Source organism: Geotrypetes seraphini, chromosome 3 (assembly GCF_902459505.1).
Source record: "Geotrypetes seraphini chromosome 3, aGeoSer1.1, whole genome shotgun sequence".
NCBI classification, from domain to species: Eukaryota; Metazoa; Chordata; class Amphibia; order Gymnophiona; family Dermophiidae; genus Geotrypetes; species Geotrypetes seraphini.
Genome location: NC_047086.1, coordinates 287080427 through 287099722, shown reverse-complemented (window position 1 = coordinate 287099722; position 19296 = coordinate 287080427). Strand labels below are relative to the sequence as shown.

The 19296-nt window shown below is 40.3% G+C and overlaps 1 protein-coding gene across 1 annotated transcript in view; it reads left to right on the top strand.

Moving 5' to 3' along the window:
• The window catches only part of KIF26B (kinesin family member 26B), an 841003-nt gene that overhangs the window by 414256 nt on the left and 407451 nt on the right, over window positions 1-19296 (top strand). The gene's annotated exons all lie outside the window — the stretch shown is intronic.

The window sequence follows — 19296 nt, the reverse complement described above, 5'->3', positions numbered from 1 at the left end:
GATTATAAAAAATAAAATTGTGGAACATGTAGACAAATATGATTAATGAGACAGAGTCAGCATGGTTTCAGCCGAGGGAGGTCATGCCTCATCAATTTGCTTTACTTCTTTTAAGGTCTGAATAAACATGTGGATAAAGGCGAGCCAGTTGATGTCCCAACTCCTTGGTAAAATCATGCTGAGGAAAGTGAGATCCTGCTTCCGTCAACATTTTGCCGCCCTTGTTCAATCCATCATCCTCTCCAGACTAGACTATTGTAATTCCATCTATCTAAGTCTAACTAAAAAAACGTCTTCAAAGACTTCAACTAATTCAGAACACTGCGGCCAAGTTAATCTTCTCAAAATGCAAATTTGATCATGTTTCCCCACTCTGTCCAAACTCCACTGGCTCCCAGTAATTTCCAGGGTTCATTTTAAATGTTCCTGCCTAGCTTTTAAGATCCTACCCGGCATCCTCCCTCCCTAATCCCACTATCTTGGAACTCCTCGAGTCCTGACACCACCATGTCCACCCAAAAACTTAAAATATCCTTCCCCTCACTAAAAGGTATCCTCTATGCGGGAAAATTGGGAAAATCTCTCTTCTTCAGAATCACAGGGTTTTGGAATAATCTTACTGCCCCACTACGGAATCAGAGCTCCTTCAAACTATTCCGTAAGCACCTGAAATCTAGGCTTTTCACAAAAATGTAATGCTCTCCTCCCCCTTGTATTCAACCTTCAAACCCATTATAAGAACATAAGAACATAAGAAATGCCTCTGCTGGGTCAGACCTGAGGTTCATCGCGCCTAGCAGTACGCTCACGCGGCGGCCCACCAGGTCCAGGACCTGTGCAGTAATCCTCTATCTATACCCCTCTATCCCCTTTTCCAGCGGGAAATTGTCCAATCCTTTCTTAAACCCCAGTACCGTACGCTGCCCTATAACGTCCTCTGGAAGCGCATTCCAGGTGTCCACCACACGTTGGGTAAAGAAGAACTTCCTAGCATTCGTTTTGAATCTGTCCCCTTTCAACTTTTCCGAATGCCCTCTTGTTTTTTTATTTTCTGAAAGTTTGAAGAATCTGTCCCTCTCTACTCTCTCTATGCCCTTCATGATCTTGTAAGTCTCTATCATATCCCCTCTAAGTCTTCTCTTCTCCAGGGAAAAGAGACCCAGTTTCTCCAATCTCTCAGCGTATGAAAGGCTTTCCATCCCCTTAATCAGTCGTGTCGCTCTCCTCTAAACTCTCTCGAGTAACGCCATATCCTTCTTAAGGTATGGTGACCAATACTGGACGCAGTACTCAAGATACGGATGCACCATTGCCCGGTACAGCGGCAGGATAACTTCTTTCGTTCTTGTTGTAATACCCTTCTTGATTATACCTAGCATTATGTTATTCCTTCCTATATTAAGCTCTTGTAAACTGTGCTGAGCTCTATAATTATGGAGAGGATGCTGTATATAAACTTAAGGTTTAGTTTAGTGTAGTAGTTTAGTTTAGATGTAGTGTATCTAAATTTCCAGAAGGCTTTTGACAGTTACTCATGAGAACTCATAAGGCTCCTGAGAAAATTAAAGAGTCATGGGATAGGAGGCAATGTTCAGTTCAAATATATATATATATATATATATATATATATGTGTATGTATATATATGTATATGTATGTATATGTATATATATATGTATGTATATGTATATATATATATATGTATATATTTTTTTATCAACATATCCAAACAAGTATACAGGATATAGGAATTTATACAAAAAATGTGTCAAAGTCCCTCCTCGAAAGCCGCAATCCAGTCGGGTTTTACGGATTTCCCCAATGACCTTGCATGAGATCTATTTGCATATACTGCTTTCATTGTATGCTAATAGCTCTCATGCATATTCATTGGGGAAATCCAGAAAACCCGACTGGATTGCGGCCCTCGAGGAGGGACTTTTACATCAGATGAACTTTTGATGAATTTTTTAAGAATTTTGATACCGGGAGATTAAAACGTTTGTAATTCTTTTTTCACCTGGCCAATTGTGTTTTGTACATTTATATTTGAATTATTGGCAAACCTTTTGGGTTCTTTTTTGTTGCCTATTTTGTAATATCAAATGGTACAGGATGGATACAAAGCGTGCTGCAGAAGAGCAGAATGTTAGTGCTTTGTAGTACATGTGAATTCTCTCACTTCTTCTGTGTCCTTATCAGGCCAACAAACTATTTTGCTTTCTGGAATTTATGCAACATGTCAGCCGAAAAATACCCAATAGAGAGAACAGATAACAGGATAACATAAAAGCAAGACCAGTTATGTACATGACCTTGGATTAATTTTGGAGCTTTGGTGTTCTTTATACTGGTATAATTCAATCTGCAGTAAGCTAAAATTGGTTCTGAATGAAGCAACTTCATTGTTTAGAAATGTCTCAGAGGCCCTAGATTCTCAGATTTATCATATAAACAATTTATTCTTCTGGAACCTTGACAGAAGATATTCAGAGAAATGGGATGTGCAGTTTGTGCACAGAAGTAATTATTTGGGGGGAGTCCTGATTTTTGCACAATTTTATTTTTTCTCTTTCAAAACATTTTGGCACTCTGAATCCCTAGCAGTACTACAACTAGAGAACATAAGGCCACCAAAGCAGATGCACCCAAGGATTGCTCCTTTCCCCCTCCATACTCAACAGGAAGACCTGCTGGTGAAGTGAGGCATTTTAAGAGAGGATTGGGCAGATGGTAGAACATTTTTTTTAGTGCATTGGCCTCTTTAATTTGCTTCTGGCGAGGAAAGATATCAACACCTCTTTGATGTGGTATTTTCTATGAATAACAGGCTTGTGAGGTTTCATGCAGGCTATGTTAGTCATTTTGCATAATAATGAGTTGTTTTCCTTACATTAGCATGGTTTTCATTTCATTTTTAGTTAACGTGTTATAGTAAAAAAAAAAAAGTGCATTAAGGGCTAATAATGCACATCCTTTTTTTCATAGACATTTTATTGAGGTTTTATGAATAATGCACATCTAAATAATGTTGTTTATTTGTCATTTGGAAAAAAAGTGAAAGTGCAGTCTTGAGGAAAGATAATTTTATACGCCTCATCTATGTGAAAGCTAAGTAGGCACCTGTTTTGGGATTATCCTACAGAGACAACATAGGTGCCAGATGCATATCAATCATGCTTAGGCACCATTTAAAGAATCATGGCTAACGGTGCCTAAGTTCTGTTCCACCCCCTATCCACGCCCATTTAAGTGTAAGGTCTACAAAACATTTGGAGCATTGAGATTAAGCATCAAATTTCTGCGTCTCAATGGACACGAATTTAGTCTTGGAGAATGAGATGTACAGTGTCCGCGTCTATGAGACAAACTTGTATTTTTCTGTTACATAGAACATTTTGGACCCCCGTTTGTTTACAGAAGTTAGATAGCTCTAAGTCTAATAGATGCTGGCACTGTCACCTTGAAGCTGGGACATTAGATCATTTGCTATTCTATTGTCCATTGATACTTGCCTTTTGGAAATCAATTTGGGGTCAAATAAATAGCTTGTTGGAAAATCCGGTTGCATTATCGTATGATACTCTGTTATTTGGTACATCAATGAGGGCTAAGAGCCAAATATCTTCTAATAACAACAAGCTATTACTCATTATGACATGGGCTGCCATACAACATATTATGAAAAATTGGGATAGGCTGAATTATAGCTTTTGGTGGAACTCACTATGTCACATATTTAAAATGGAAAGGGTAATTGCCATGCAGCAGGGTAATTTAAAGAAATTTCTGGATATTTGGGAGCCATTAACAAAATACTGTAATGAATGAGTGTCAGTTTTTTCCCTTAAATATGCACATCCAAGGTAGGGGGGAGAAGGGGGTGTATTTTGGTTTTCTCATGAGTGCAAATAATGTGGAGAGGGGGTTATTATATGTCTTATGTTTGATGAAAGTTATTGAATATGGGGGAGGGAGGGTTATGGGATCTGAATTAGATTTTAATAGGATATTAAGTGATGTATTTAAGTATAAATTGATGTTATATGCTGTTGCACTTATTTTAAGTTTTAAAAATGAATAAAGAATATTAAAAAAAGGTGTAAGGCACTGTTAGGCATCCTGCTGTAGACACGATTAAAGTGCCTACACTGTACATGCCTTCCGGAACCTACTTTTTTTAACGAGATTTTTAATCGATTTTAAATGACATGGTCAATTACCGTGCCAATTAAAACAATTAATCCCCCTCCCCCCCTTTTTATGAAGCTATGTTAGCGTTTTTTATTGCCAGCCGCGGTGATAAAAGCTCCGACACTCTTAAAAATTCTATGAGCATTGAAGCTTTTACCGCCATGGCTGACGATAAAAAAGGCTAATGTGGCTTCATAAAAGAGGGGGTAAGTTAGGCAGTTTTAGGGTGCCTACTGCCGCCTAATTGATGGCGTCATTTATAGAATATAGCCTTTGGATCACATGAAAGTAGGTGTGAACATTCATTGCGTCTACCTCATGAGTGCATAACCCCTGAGGTAATGTTATAAAAGCCAATTTCTGCAGGTAAAACATGATTTATCCAGGACTGTTCTAGGCAGAACTTAGACGCAGGGAGTTAGACCTGTTTTAGGTGCATCTAAATTCCATTAAGGCATGACCCCTCCCCCTTACTCCTCCAGTGATCACGACCCCCTTCCACCACCTAAAAATGGGGAAAAAAACCAGTAGGCTGTACTGGATAGCAGTAAGGAGAGGTTTCTCCCCAAAAGATTATAGAGCATGGTCCTAAAGCATGTGGAGTCAAGCTCCTGTTTAGTTCAGGTATTTGGTGATTTCAAAATCTGGCACCCTAGGCAGTTGCCTTCTTGCCTATGCCTAAATCTGAATCTGCCTACTAGCTGACTGAAAAATGGGATGGGTTTGCATGAAACAAAACTGAACAGAACGATAAATATAGCCGGATTAGAGAATGACATTGGAGCACATTTTTCTCCGTCCCCACAGGAACTCAATTTCCCCGTTCCATCTGCGCATGTTTTGTTGCTGTTCCTGTCCCATTCCCGTAAGCGCAGCCTTAACCACACAAGCCTCGAACACCTATGATTTTAAAGTGTTTGAGGCTTGTGCATATGAGGACAGAGTTTGCAGGAATGGGGCAGGGACAAGAAAAGAACTCGCCGGGACGGGATAATGAGTTCCTGCGGGGATGGGAAAAAATCTAAGCCAGATCTTTCCATTATCTTTGATTTAAACAGAGCTTCTAAAAAATACTCCCATAAATGAGTTATATTAAAAATCCACAAGCCATCAAATGCCTGCTAATAAATGAAGTCATTGGTTGCCAAGTACAGTGTTCCTTAGGGAGACAGAGATAATTTATTTTAGAAATGAGCTGATTGGAATGATTGAAATCACTGAACAATAATGATGTGCAATTCAAGACGAGGGAATAAAGAGAGGGAGTTGCGCAAAAGAACTCTTTCCTAAGTCTGTCTGTCCTGTTAACTCATGATGTGCAGCCACAGTTCTGTTCAGAGTCTAGAAAAAGCAGTTGAATTGGGTCTAAATAGCAATACCCCTTCCTCTCCCCCCTCCCCCCCAGAATGGGAGAAGAGACTAGAAAATCAGTTCTAGAGCCAGCTGACTGAAAAGTCTTACACCTATAATACCTTCTAAAAGGCAAGAAGCTTTCATTTGATCTAATGCTGGCTAGATAATGGTTTGTATCCCACCTTGCACAAAGCGGGTCACAACATACACAATCATCATCATAACAATACATATACAAAAACAGTTACGGACAACAAAATAATTAAGCGCCCAGCGACCTATTGTACAATTCAAAATTCAGATCCCGTACTTCATTTTACTAAAAAGGTGTCTTTTTAGTAATTTTTTAAAAAAATTCTGCAAATTGTTCTGCTGGTGTATATACAATGGGAGCTAATTCCATTCCCTGGGGCCTATACATGAAAATATACTGTACCTAGACACCTTCAGCCTTAACTGCTTAATTGTTTTAATATGTAAATCTGCACTAGAACTGGCGCACAGCGCTTTATAGACAATGGGGCTCATAATCGAAAGAAAAAAACATCCAAAAACCAGCCTAAGTCAGCACTTGGACGATTTAGCAACTTGGACGATCTGATCGGCAGGACGTATAATTAGACGATTTTTGAAACAATAAAAATTTTGGACGTATTTTTCGGAAATGTGTCCTAGGCTGTTTTTTTTACATTGGACGGCTTGTGACTTAGACAAAAACGGACTTAGACGTTCCTTTCGATTATGCCCCTCCACGTCTACAAACATGCACGCCTAAATTTCATAGTATGCAACTCCAGAGGGGGCATGGCTAAGGAAAGGGCACGGGCAGGTCAGGAGTGTTCCCAGAAATTAGGCACAAGACTATAGAATTTGCTCACCTAATTGCCCTCAGTTCTGTACAAACATTTACACCAGCCTTTGACAGGCATAAATGTTTATGTGCAAAGTTAGGTGCAAAATATGCACTAAGCTAATATTCTGTAAAAGTCATTCTGCACAGAGAGCCCTTTACTGACTACAAGCTTAGCGCAGATCATCTTGATACCTAACTTTGGGTGTCATTCATTGAATTTCCACCATAGTGTTTGGTCAAAAAATCTGACTGAATGGCCCGATTCTGCCATATTTGAAAGCCTCTGGGTTTAGGATAAGGGAGGGTCAAAAAAACTATCCCAAAATTCTTTAAAGTGTGTCCAACTTGGTAGGCTTGATTCTGTAACAGTTAGGTTCCTATTGTAAAGTGCATAGTTAAAAGCGGGTGAGGTTAGGGGAGGATCATTGATGTGTTTTTGAGTTAGGTGCCATTGGCCCCTAACAGGTGCAAACACAGGCATTTAATCCAGGAAAACCCTAAAGGGCTCATTTTCCAAAAATAAAGATGTCCCAGAAAATGGTATAAACTTGCACTTCTACGTTTTAATCACCAAAATGTCCAAGTGCCAATTTTTAAAACAAAGTTTTAAACATCTTGCAGGTCATTTACCGTCCAGAATGTCTAAATGTTAAGGGGACGTGATAGAGGCTGTTTTGGGTGGGATTTGGGCGGTCTTGATACTTGGACATCTCACAGAGATAATCAAACTTTTTTTGCAGATATTATGGGACATCCTAGGATAACTATAGTAAATTGTAACCTGTAAACTCTATATTATGTATATTAGTATTACATTCCTAGTATGTATCAAGTTAGGATAAAAACTTGTATCGTAAACTTCTACTGAAATTATGGTAAATCCAGTGCTAATCATAATCTGTTAACTGTATATTATGTATGTTTAACTTGTAACCCATTCTGAGCTCTTTGGGGAAAACGGGATAGAAAACAAATTAAATAAATAAATAGTAGAGCAGGAAGCAGGAGTAGCCTGGTGGGAAGTGTAGTGAACTGTAGAGAGGGGGATCCCGGCCCACATCCCATGCTACTCAGTACATTTATGGCGGAAAGTGTGAGCCCACCAAAACCCACCCAAAACCTACTGTATTGCCATATAGGTGATTCCTGCAACCATAAGGGCTAGAGGGGTGATAGACAAGTGGGTATAATAGGTTTTGGAGGGCTCACCAGACACTATAAGTTGGTTATGGTGATGTGTACCTGGCACTCTTTATGTGAAGTCCACCATAGTGCCCCCTAAGATGCCCCACTGTTCTGTTGGCATGTCTACATGGCCAGTCCATTAAGATGCAGTATCCAGTTGAGCAAGTTCTTGTTTACGCAGTCTATTTAATTTTGAGTTGTAAGCTATAATTTCTACACTTAGATATGCTTTATAGGCATCCCAGATAACATGATAGTCCAAAGGATCAGAATCATTAAAGTGAAGGTATTCCTCTGTCCATCACACAATGGACTTTAAAAATTCAGAGTCTGTTAGCAAAGCAGAATTCAATTTCTATCCTTTTGGAGCATCCACCTTCATATCTCTCATAAAGGACAGAGGTAGCCATTGTTCAAAAAATGTAACTGGATCACTTACTTCTGATCCTTCAGAAAGGCCTAGTATTCTTCAGTTGTTACGTCTACATCTATTGCTGAAGTCATCAAACTGTGTCTCCTTGTGTAAAGCTTTACCATCTGTGTTGAGTAGATGTGAGTCCATCTCTCTGTGTACTTTTCTTTTCCATGAGTCTCAATCAAGAATCTGTGTTAGCCATTCTAGCTGTGAGATTGGTTATCTCCAAGTTGATATATTTAATATCAATCTTACTTTCTGACAGCTGGGCTGGAATCTGTCGCAACAGTTCTGCCATCTCCAACTTGTCAACCTCTGGCCTGTTTGCATCTGACTTTATCAGTGAGAGAAGATCCTGTTTAGGACATTTAGCGCTATTATTGAGAACAAACACTGCTTTAGATTTTCCAGTTTTCATTTGAAGCATGATCTCCAAAGGATACGATCAATGTCAACTATGACAAATATTATATTTGTGCCAAAAATTGCTAGATTGAGCAGGAGCTCCTCTCTTACTGTGAATTTTAGTGTTACAGTAGGGAGCACTTGTGACTTAACTAGACAGAACACCCATATGGCCTAGTCCTCTCACCTCTCCTAGATCTCTTTCTGAGTCAAGGGCTGTCTACGAAGGAAACAGTGGGAGAAAGAGCATCCAAAAACCCATTTGATAAAAGGTTGGAAAAAGAATCAATGTAAACCTGTAGGGCAATGGTATTACAGCATCAATGTTTCTATTAGGGATGATATGGCCTCAATAGCAGCAATCCCTTTTAACACCAGTTGTGGAACAAATAAGAGCCCTGATCTCTGATCAGCATCAGGGATTGCAAAGAAAAGGATTTAATGTAGTGGCATCGGCAACAGGCTGTGGAGAGAGATGGAGAAAGCTTTAAGCATGAGAGAAATTTGCATACCAAGAAGGCAGTGCAGGCAAATCTCTCTCATGCGTATTCATTGTGGATATCCTGAAATCCTGGCCTGCCAGTAACATAAGAACATAAGAACATAAGCAATGCCTCTGCTGGGTCAGACCTGAGGTCCATCATGCCCAGCAGTTCGCTCACGCGGCGGCCCAACAGGTCCAGGACCTGTGCAGTAATCCTCTATTTATACCCCTCTATCCCCTTTTCCAGCAGGAAATTGTCCAATCCTTTCTTAAACCCCTGTACTGTACTCTGCCCTATTACTCCCTCTGGAAGCGCATTCCAGGTGTCCACCACTCGTTGGGTAAAGAAGAACTTCCTAGCATTCGTTTTAAATCTGTCCCCTTTCAACTTTTCCAAGTGTCCTCTTGTTCTTTTATTTTTCGAAAGTTTGAAGAATCTGTCCTTCTCTACTCTCTCTATGCCCTTCATGATCTTATAAGTCTCTATCATATCCCCTCTAAGTCTCCTCTTCTCCAGGGAAAAGAGACCCAGTTTCTCCAATCTCTCAGCGTATGAGAGGTTTTCCATCCCTTTTATCAAGCGTGTCGCTCTCCTCTGAACCCTCTCGAGTAACGCCATATCCTTCCTAAGGTACGGAGACCAATATTGGACGCAGTATTCCAGATGCGGGCGCACCATCGCCCGATACAATGGCAGGATAACTTCTTTTGTCCTTGTTGTAATACCCTTCTTGATTATGCCTAGCATTCTATTTGCTTTCTTAGCGGCTGTTGCGCACTGTGCCGTCGGCTTCATTGTTATGTCCACCATTACCCCCAAGTCCCTTTCTTGGTTGCTCTCATTCAATAATATCCCTCCCATCGTATAGTTGTACCTCGGGTTTCTGTTTCCAACATGCAATACTTTACATTTCTCAACGTTGAACTTCATCTGCCATCTCGCCGCCCATTCCCCCAATTTGTTCAAGTCCCTTTGTAATTCTTCGCATTCCTCTTTAGTCCCAGCTCCACTAAATAGTTTTGTATCGTCCGCAAATTTTATTATCTCACACTTCGTGCCTGTTTCTAGATCATTTATGAATATATTAAATAGCAGCGGCCCGAGCACTGAGCCCTGCGGAACACCACTCGTGACCCCCATCCAGTCCGAGTAGTGGCCCTTCACCCCTACCCTCTGTTTCCTACCCGCCAACCAGTTTCTGATCCATCTATGTACGTCTCCGTCCACTCCATGGTTCTTCAGTTTCCGGAGTAGACGTTCGTGAGGCACCTTGTCAAAGGCTTTTTGGAAATCAAGGTATATGATGTCTATGGGGTCTCCTCTGTCCATCCGTTTGTTAATTCCTTCGAAGAAGTGCAATAAGTTCGTTAGGCACGATCTCCCCCTGCAGAAACCATGTTGGGTTGTTTTCAAAAGTTCGTTTCTTTCCAGATGTTCATCGATGTGTTCTTTAATCAGTGCTTCCGTCAGTTTCCCCGGAACCGAGGTCAAACTCACTGGTCTGTAGTTTCCCGGGTCACCTCTTGATCCCTTTTTAAAGATGGGCGTGACATTGGCTATCTTCCAATCCTCCGGGATCATGCCTGTTTTCAAGGATAGGTTGCAAATTTGCTGCAGTAGTTCCGCTATCTCCTCCTTTAATTCCTTCAGAACCCTGGGATGGATTCCGTCCGGACCCGGGGATTTGTCAGTTTTAAGTTTTTCTATCTGCCTGTGTACATCATCAAGGCTCACTTCCATGGATGTTAATTTTTCTGCTTGATTTCCATTGAAGATTTGTTCAGGTTCCGGTATGTTGGTTGTGTCTTCGTTTGTAAATACAGACGAGAAGAACATGTTGAGTCTTTCTGCGACTTCTTTCTCCTCCTTCACCGCTCCCTTCCTGTCTCCTTCGTCCAGCAGTCCTACCTCCTCCCTAGCTGGCTGTTTCCCTTTAACATATCTGAAGAACGGTTTGAAATTTCGTGCCTCCCGGGCTAGCCTCTCTTCATACTCTCTTTTGGCTTTTCGAACCACACGGTGACATTCTTTTTGATACTTCCTGTGCTCCTTCTGGTTCCCTTCAGTTTTGTCCTTTTTCCATTCCCTGAATGAATTTTTCTTATTGCCTATCGCTTCCTTCACTATTTTAGTCATCCATACTGGGTCTTTTGTTCGACCCTTTTTGCACCCCTTTCTGAATCTGGGGATGTGCAGATTTTGTGCCTCGCTCACTGTGTCTTTGAAAAAAAGACCAGGCATGTTCTACTGTTTGCCATTTTTTGGAAGTGTTCCTAAGTTTCTTCCTTACCATTTCCCTCATTGCTTCATAGTTTCCTTTCCTGAAGTTGAAAGATGTCGCTATGGTTCTCTTTCCGTTCGGTATGCCTACTTCAACCTTGAACTTGATCATATTATGATCACTGTTTCCCAACGGTCCCACTACTTCCACTTCCTTTGCAGGTCCCCTTAGTCCATTTAGGATTAAATCCAGAGTGGCATTTCCTCTCGTCGGTTCTCTAACAAGCTGCTCCATGAAGCAATCTTGTATAGCCTCCAGGAATTCTGTCTCCCTAGCGCATCTTGAGCTTCTGGAGGATCTCGAGGACTGGAATTGGGCAGCCCTGATCTAGAGATTCTACACAAAAATAGTACCTTGAATACTTCTGGGATGTGTCAGATACATGTCAAACCTAAAGCTGCTGCACTATAATTTGGAAGTAGCATTGCCTATTGTCTGTGACAAGTGCAAAATTATACTGCAAAGGAGAGGGTCAGATTCCAATTATTGTACATGTGGCAAAAAGGAGCAGAGGTAAATATATTCCTATAAATGACTGGCCATGTTTTAGACAAGGAATTCAGAACTAAAAGGAAATAAACCCAGTATGGTCTAAAGTGGCCACTTAGCATGGTATGTGGCTCTGCTACTCCAAAAATGGAAAAGAATGATCAAAGGGACAATACCATAGCTGAACTAAGAAGCAGATAATGGAGAATGACTCAGAAGGCAGCAGTCAAGATGACACAATTCCCAGAGGAATCTTTAGCATTGCAATTAAAGGTGTATCTGACTAGCTCTCTAAGTCTAGCTGTCTATGAAATAGATGTTTCTAAGCCAAAGAAAACATCAAGTTATAAATGGTTTAAAAAGAAACACATGGGAATAAAATTGAACTTTCTTAGAGAATTTTCACATCTCTTTAAGACACTTCAGAAAATGAAGTAAAGATTGGTATGATAACGAAACCCCCCTCTATGAAGGAGCTTTCAATAGGACATGGTTTGTTTGTTAAAAAAACAGACTGGCACTTCCTTTATGAGACCCTTTTGTGAAGCAGTTTTACTAGGAAAGGGAATGGGATTTGATGTATGGTCTTTCTGTGGTTCTAATCAAAGTGGTTTACATGTCATATATAGGCAATGGTGTAGCGAGGGTGAGAGGTACCTGGGGCAGTGGCGCCCCTCCTCTGCCCTCTTCTCCGCCCTCCTCCCCCATTTGTTCCTTCCGCACCCCTTCCCTTCCCCCGTACCTCTTTTTAAGTTCCCAGCGCAAACAGCAACCCCAACCTGCTGTTCACCCCAGTGTCAGCTCTTTCTCTGACATCACTTCCTTGGCACGGGTTCAGTAATAGTTTGCCACTCTTATGCTTTCAGGTGGACTTCCTGGAACATCAGGCTGCTCAGTGGTATAAATTAATATCTGGATTTTTAAATAAGAAACCAAAAACTGGTCTTCGGGACATTTGGAGCATTGAGATCAAGCATCAAATTACTGCATCTCAATGGCCATGTATTTGGGCTTGGAAGATGAGATGTACAGTGTCTACATCTATGAGACAAACATGTTTTTTTTCTGTTACATAGAGCATTTTGGACCCCGGTTCGTTTACAGAAGTTAGATAGCTATAAATCTAATAGATGCTGGCACTGTCATCTTGAAGCTGGGACATTAGATCATTTATTATTCTATTGTCCATTGATACTTGCCTTTTGGAAATTAATATGGGGTCAAATAAATAGTTTGTTAGATAATCCAGTGGCATTATCCTATGACACCTTATTGTTTGGCATGTTAATGAGGGCTAAAAGTCAAATATCCTCTAATAATAATAAGCTTCTATTCATTATGACAGGGGTTGCCATACAACAGATGATGAATAATTGGAAAAATTGGGATAGGCTGAATTGGGATAGCTTTTGGTGGAACTCTTTGTTTCACATATTCAAAATGGAAAGGATAATTGCCATGCAGCAGGGAAATTTTAAGAAATTTCAGGCTATTTGGGAGCCATTAACAAGATACTGTAAAGATTGAAATTAATGTATAGAATAAATATTTAATTTTTTCTCTTTTGTTCATACACATCCAGGGTGGGTTGGGAATATTTTATGATTTCTTTTGCTTATGATTAATTGTTGGGTATAAGGGGATATTTGATGAGAGCTATAATTTGAAGATATATTAAGTTATGTTAAAGTATAATATGATTGTATTTTGTGTTACACCTATTGTGAGTTTTAAAAATGAATAAAGATTTAAAAAGAAAAAGAAAATTTCAATATACATACAACAGTCTCTTGATCATCAGTTTTGGAAGTGTACTGAAGCAACTGATCCCAAGAACTGAACTTAGCCCTTTTAACTACCTTGAATGTTTCAAGCATGTCCCCTCTCAATCTCCTATGTTCGAGGGAGAAGAGGCCCAGTTTCTCTAATCTTTCGCTGTACGGCAAAAGATTAGAGAAACTGGGCCTCTTCTCCCTCGAACAGAGAAGATTGAGAGGGGACATGATCGAAACATTCAAGGTACTGAAGGGGATAGACTTAGAAGAATAAGGACAGGTAGGGAGAAGAGGTAGGGAGAACGAGAGGGTACTCTCTAAAGTTGAAAGGAGATAGATTCCGTACAAACGTAAGGAAGTTCTTCACCCAGAGAGTAGTGGAAAACTGGAACACTCTTCCGGAGTCTGTCATAGGGGAAAACACCCTCCAGGGATTCAAGACAAAGTTAGAAAAGTTCCTGCTGAACAAGGACATACGCTGATAGGGCTAGTCTCAGTTAGGGCGCTGGTCTTTGACAAGAGGGCCGCTGCATGAGCGGACTGCTGGGCATGATGGACCACTGGTCTGACCCAGCAAAGGCAATTCTTATGTTCTTATGTGGTCTAAATCAGATTCGCTAGTAAGAAACTTCAGTTCCTGCAGTCGATATGAGGGGTTGGTCTCATACTATGGCCAGCCCAGTTTCCAGATTGGCCAGCTCTGTAGGTAGGTGGTTTTATGACATCAGACTCCGTCGAGTTCAAAATCTGTTCTGAAGAATGTAGTGAAATCAGTTAGCTTAGCGGTGTTTAAAAATTGTTAGGATCATTTCCTAAAAGAAAAGTCCATAGGCCATTATTGAGATAGCTTGAGGGAAATCCACTAATTATTTCTAGGCTGAGCAGCATAAAATTTGTTTTACTCCAAGGGATCTAGCTAGGTACTTAGGACCTGGGTTGGCCACTGTTAGAAACAGGATACTGGGCTTGATGGACCTTCGGTCTGTCCCAGTATGGCAATTCTTATAGTCTAAGGTTTTATGACTTTGTTCCAAATATTCTTGGAATTGTACTGGATCTGCTAAACTTTTCATGTTCACCATATGAATATTTGATTTTTGTGTACCATCATTAGGTGCCTTTGAAATAGTCTCCACAATGAGTACCATTAGATCTAAAGAGCACTTATTATGAATAGCTGCCCATTTATCAATCATCAGCAAAATAAACCTTCCCTATTTTATAGAATGCTACAATATATAATCATACAGTGAAAAGATTATTTCTTCGCTACTTGGTTTAAGTGTGAATTATACCAAAACCTCAATATCACAATTAATATTAAAACTAGAATAGCAAACACTCATCAAGGAGGCAGCAAAAGAATGTATCAAACTGTACTTATCTCAGTTATTGAATAAATTTCAGTACTTCTAATCTTCTGTAATGAAGTAGTTCTTTTCTCCAGGATATATAATTCCTTCTTATTGCTTATATCTTAGTAGTCGTCACAGAAGATTGGAAGTACTGAGATTTTCCTTTCATGGAGCCTCAGGTGCATGATCCTTCTGTCTGCATGGGGAACACCTCTTACAACCGTGTTTCCCTGAAAATAAGATAGTGCCTTATATTAATTTTAGGCCCAAAAAACAACTAGGTCTTATTTTCAGGGTATGTACATGATCATCTCTCGCTTCCTCTCCTTCACCCCAATTCTTCTTCTTTCCTTTTTCCCCCCACATGTGCAGCATCTTTCCTACCCTCCCTCCCATCTCTCCCCTTGTTCAGGATCCTTGCCCAGCTTCCCTTCCCTCCCTCCCATCCCTTGTACAACAGGACCCTTACCCAGCTGCTATCCTTCCCTCCCTCTCATCCCTCATGCAGCAGGACCCTTGCCCAGCTTTCCTTCCCTCCCTCCCATCCCTTGTGCAGCAGAACCCTTGAGCGAGCACCCCCCCCGCAACTGAACCCCCATTCCTCCCTCCCATCCAAACCTCACCAACCGCGAGCGAGCCCTAGATACCTCCCTAAGCAGTGTCGGGCCGGCAGCATTCTAAACAGGCTGCTTTTGCCTTGTCCGCCAGTGAATTCACTCTGCCGTGTTACTGATCAGTGCAGTGAAGGTGCAGTGGTGGTGGGCGTGGGTTTGAATCGGCGCTGCAGGGAGGGAAGGAGGGAGGCTAGCAGGCAGCAGCAGGTAGGCTTTGGCGCAGCAGGGAGGGAGGTAGGCAGGCAGGCTGGCTTCGGGGGAGGGGTGGGACAAAGGCTGGAAGGCAATGAGGGGGATATGGGAAGGAGGCACTGAGGACACTAAGGATATAGGAAGGGGCACAAAGGACAGGAAGGAGGCACTGGGGGCACTAAGGATATAGGAAGGGGCACTAAGGACATGGGAAGGAAGAAGGGAGGGAATAGAAAAGGACATTTGTTGGGCTTGAGTGCAGAAAGAAAAACAGTAATGAAAGAAATAATGCACAGTCAGAAGGAATCGCAACCAGAGACTCATGAAATCACCAGACAGCAATGGTAGGAAAAATGATTTTATTTTCAATTCAGTGATCAAAATGTGTCAGTTTTGAGAATTTATATCCGCTGTCTATATTTTGCACTACACTTGTCTATTTTTCTATAGTTACTGAGGTGACATTGCATATTTTAAAGTCATCTGCCTTGACATCTTTGAAAACCCCCCAAATATAAATGATAATTAATATTTTCTCTGCGTATATTGTGCTTTGTTTGTTTTTTAATTTTATGGTTACCATTATGAATTAATAAGATATCACGTGTACATGAAAAATGAATGGAAGAAATTGGGGGCGGGATTGGGGGTGGGACTGACAATTAATAGATGTCCCGTTTTGATGAAAAAAAATAAATGGTCACGTTAAGTATTCTACCTTGATGATTTAAGAATTCTGTGAGTTTCTTTTCTTTTGTTTTAGGAAATAGTCCAAACACCTTTTAAACCCTGATCAGCTAACTGCTTTCACCACATTCTCTGCCTAAACTAAACTAAACTAAACTAAACCTTAAGTTTATATACCGTATCCTCTCCACGGAAGTGGAGCTCGGCACGGTTTACAAGAACTTAAAATATAAGACAACGAATTTCAGAGTTTAATTACATGTTGAGTGAAGAAATATTTTCTCCAGTCTGTTTTAAATCTACTTCTTGGTAGCTTCATCACATGTCCCCTAGTCCTAGTATTTTTTTTTTTTTTGAAAGAGTAAACAAGTGATTCACATCTACCCTTTCCACTCCACTCAGTATTTTATAGACTTCTATCATATCACCCCTGAGCCGTCTCTTGTGTAAGCTGAAGAGCACTAGCTGCTTTAGCCTTTCCTCATAGGGAAGTCATCGCATTCCCTGTATCATTTACGTCGCCCTTCTCTACCTTTTTTAGTTCCGCTATATCTTTTTTGAGATAACAGTATTCGAGGTGTGGCCATACCATAGAATGATACATTTTAGTTTTTGTTTTCCATTCCTTTCCTGATAATTCCTAACATCCTATTTGCTTTCTGTGTCACTGCCACACATTGAGCTGAGCGTTTCAACACATCCTCAATGATAACACCTAGATCCTTTTCCTGGGCAGTGACGCCTAACATCCTAACAGTGGAACCCTGCATCACGAAGCCATTATTCAGGTTCCTCTTTCCCACATGCATCACTTTGCACTTGCTCACATTAAACATCATCTGCCATTTTGATGCTCAGTCTTCCAGTCTCACAAGGTCTATAAGCAGATCCTCTTCCAATTCTTCACAAGGGCAAATCATTTTTGTTAAAGCTGATGTTATTAGATGATTTCCATCCTGTGGAGGATTGTCAACTCCTGAAAGAAGCTCCTAGAACTTTGCTTTTCAGTAAATGGAGTGTTTATAAGCAGCAGGACACTGCCTTGCTCTCTCCTCGCCAGAGAATGTGGTGAAATTGATTAGCTTAGCAGGGTTTAAAAAAAGGTTTGGATAATTTCCTAAAGGAGAAGTCCATAGACCACTATTGATTTGGCTTGGGCAAATTCACTGTTTATTCCTAGGGTAAGCAGCATAAAATCTGTTTTACTACTTGGAAACTAGCTAGGTACTTAAGACTTGGGTTGGCCACTGTTGGAAATAGCACACTAGGCTTGAAGGACCTTTCGTCTATCCCAATATGGCAATTTTATGTTCTTATATTCTTAGTTTCCTCATATTTTACTGGATGTCTAAATCAATAGTTCTTAACCCAGTCTTTGGATAGACTCAGTCAGTTGGGTTTTCTTGATATCCACAATGAAGATAGATGAAATAGAGCAAAGGAGGCAGTGTGTGCAAATATTTGTCATGCATCTTCATTGTAAGGATATCATGAAAACAAAAACCAGCTAAGTGTCTCTTGAGGACTGGTTTGAAAACTACTGGCCCAGATAGTTATTTTTTAACCGAGCTATCAGATATGAACTGAAGTGACAGAGCAGAGAAACAGTTCACAGGTCTCATTTTTTACAGCAAATTTCCAAAGGACTTCTTTAATCCTTTCCACTGTAGATTCAGCTGTCTCGGGGGAAATTTGAGTGAAATGAGAGCACATTGTGAGGTTAGTAAGATTTATCCTAGCTGCTTCACTATTGGTTACATTTTGACTACAGTAAACCATCGCAATAATGGTCGCATGTCTGGCAAATAATGCTTGATTTTTTTTCATCCTTTATATAGTGGAAATATAAATAATATTACGCTGTCATTGCTGGGGGGGGGGGGGGGGTTGTCAAACATTTATTTTGTATATGGAAGGATATCTATTTTCTTCTCAGCCTTTTCTGTTTCTATATAATACTAGGAACTCTTGGTCTGCCTATGCAGGTGAGATACGCCTCACCCACCACCTCTTCTCCTGCCATCCAACCTACACACTTTACCTTACTCACCAGACTATAATCTCCTCACCCACCACTCATCCCACGCTCCTGCTTTCATGATCTACATCCATAACATAACTATCTTAATTTACTACACACACACACACCCCATAGGAAAATCTGCCTCTGAATATCAGAAGAAAATCTTGTTGAAAGGATTTCCTGAGAACATATGAATATTCATCAGTAAAAGGTGCAATTCCATCACTCCTCCTCTGCAGAACGGATAAAGAATTGGCACAAATAGATGGCTGCGATACAAGGCAGAATGTATATACATTACTGCAATCCAGTCTTTAAGGCCTTGTAGAATCAGTTAACTTTTATTTAGTCTTACTTTTAAACATCTTAATCTTTGGTATAAGCTTACAATATAATTATGTTCTCATCCAGTAGTATTTAAATAGGTTACTAAGCAACCATAGCAGTAATTGATAAATCTCTCTGATTAGATTTAAGCTACTTACTAACATATGTGGCTCTTTCCTCCTATGCTCTACTAATCATAACTGCCTGATTTTATTTAAGTCAAGTTGAGGGCTTTAAGTTGATTTATTCATGAAACAATGCAGTATATGTCTGGCTTCCAAGACAGATTTAATCATGCACTATTAAAAAGGCACAAGACATGGGCAGGCACCGTGCAGTGTTATTTTATGTTAGGTGAGTTATTTATGTTACGTGTTAAACGGGTGCTATTGTAATCAACAAAGTACAGTAGACTCTCTGTTAACCAGAACTCTCAAGCAACCAGAAAATAAAATCTAAGAAATACAGTAATATTTTAAATAAAATGAAGATAAAATCAATTTCGGGCAGAAATTTAAGTGTAAACTTGGCACACCACACCTACCACATGTCTGGTAGTTTGTCTGGAACAGTTTATGGTATGGCATAGTATGGGGTATAGTATTAGTTAGACCTATTTTTAATAATAACGCTCAAGCAACCAGAAACGACATTTATTTGGCAT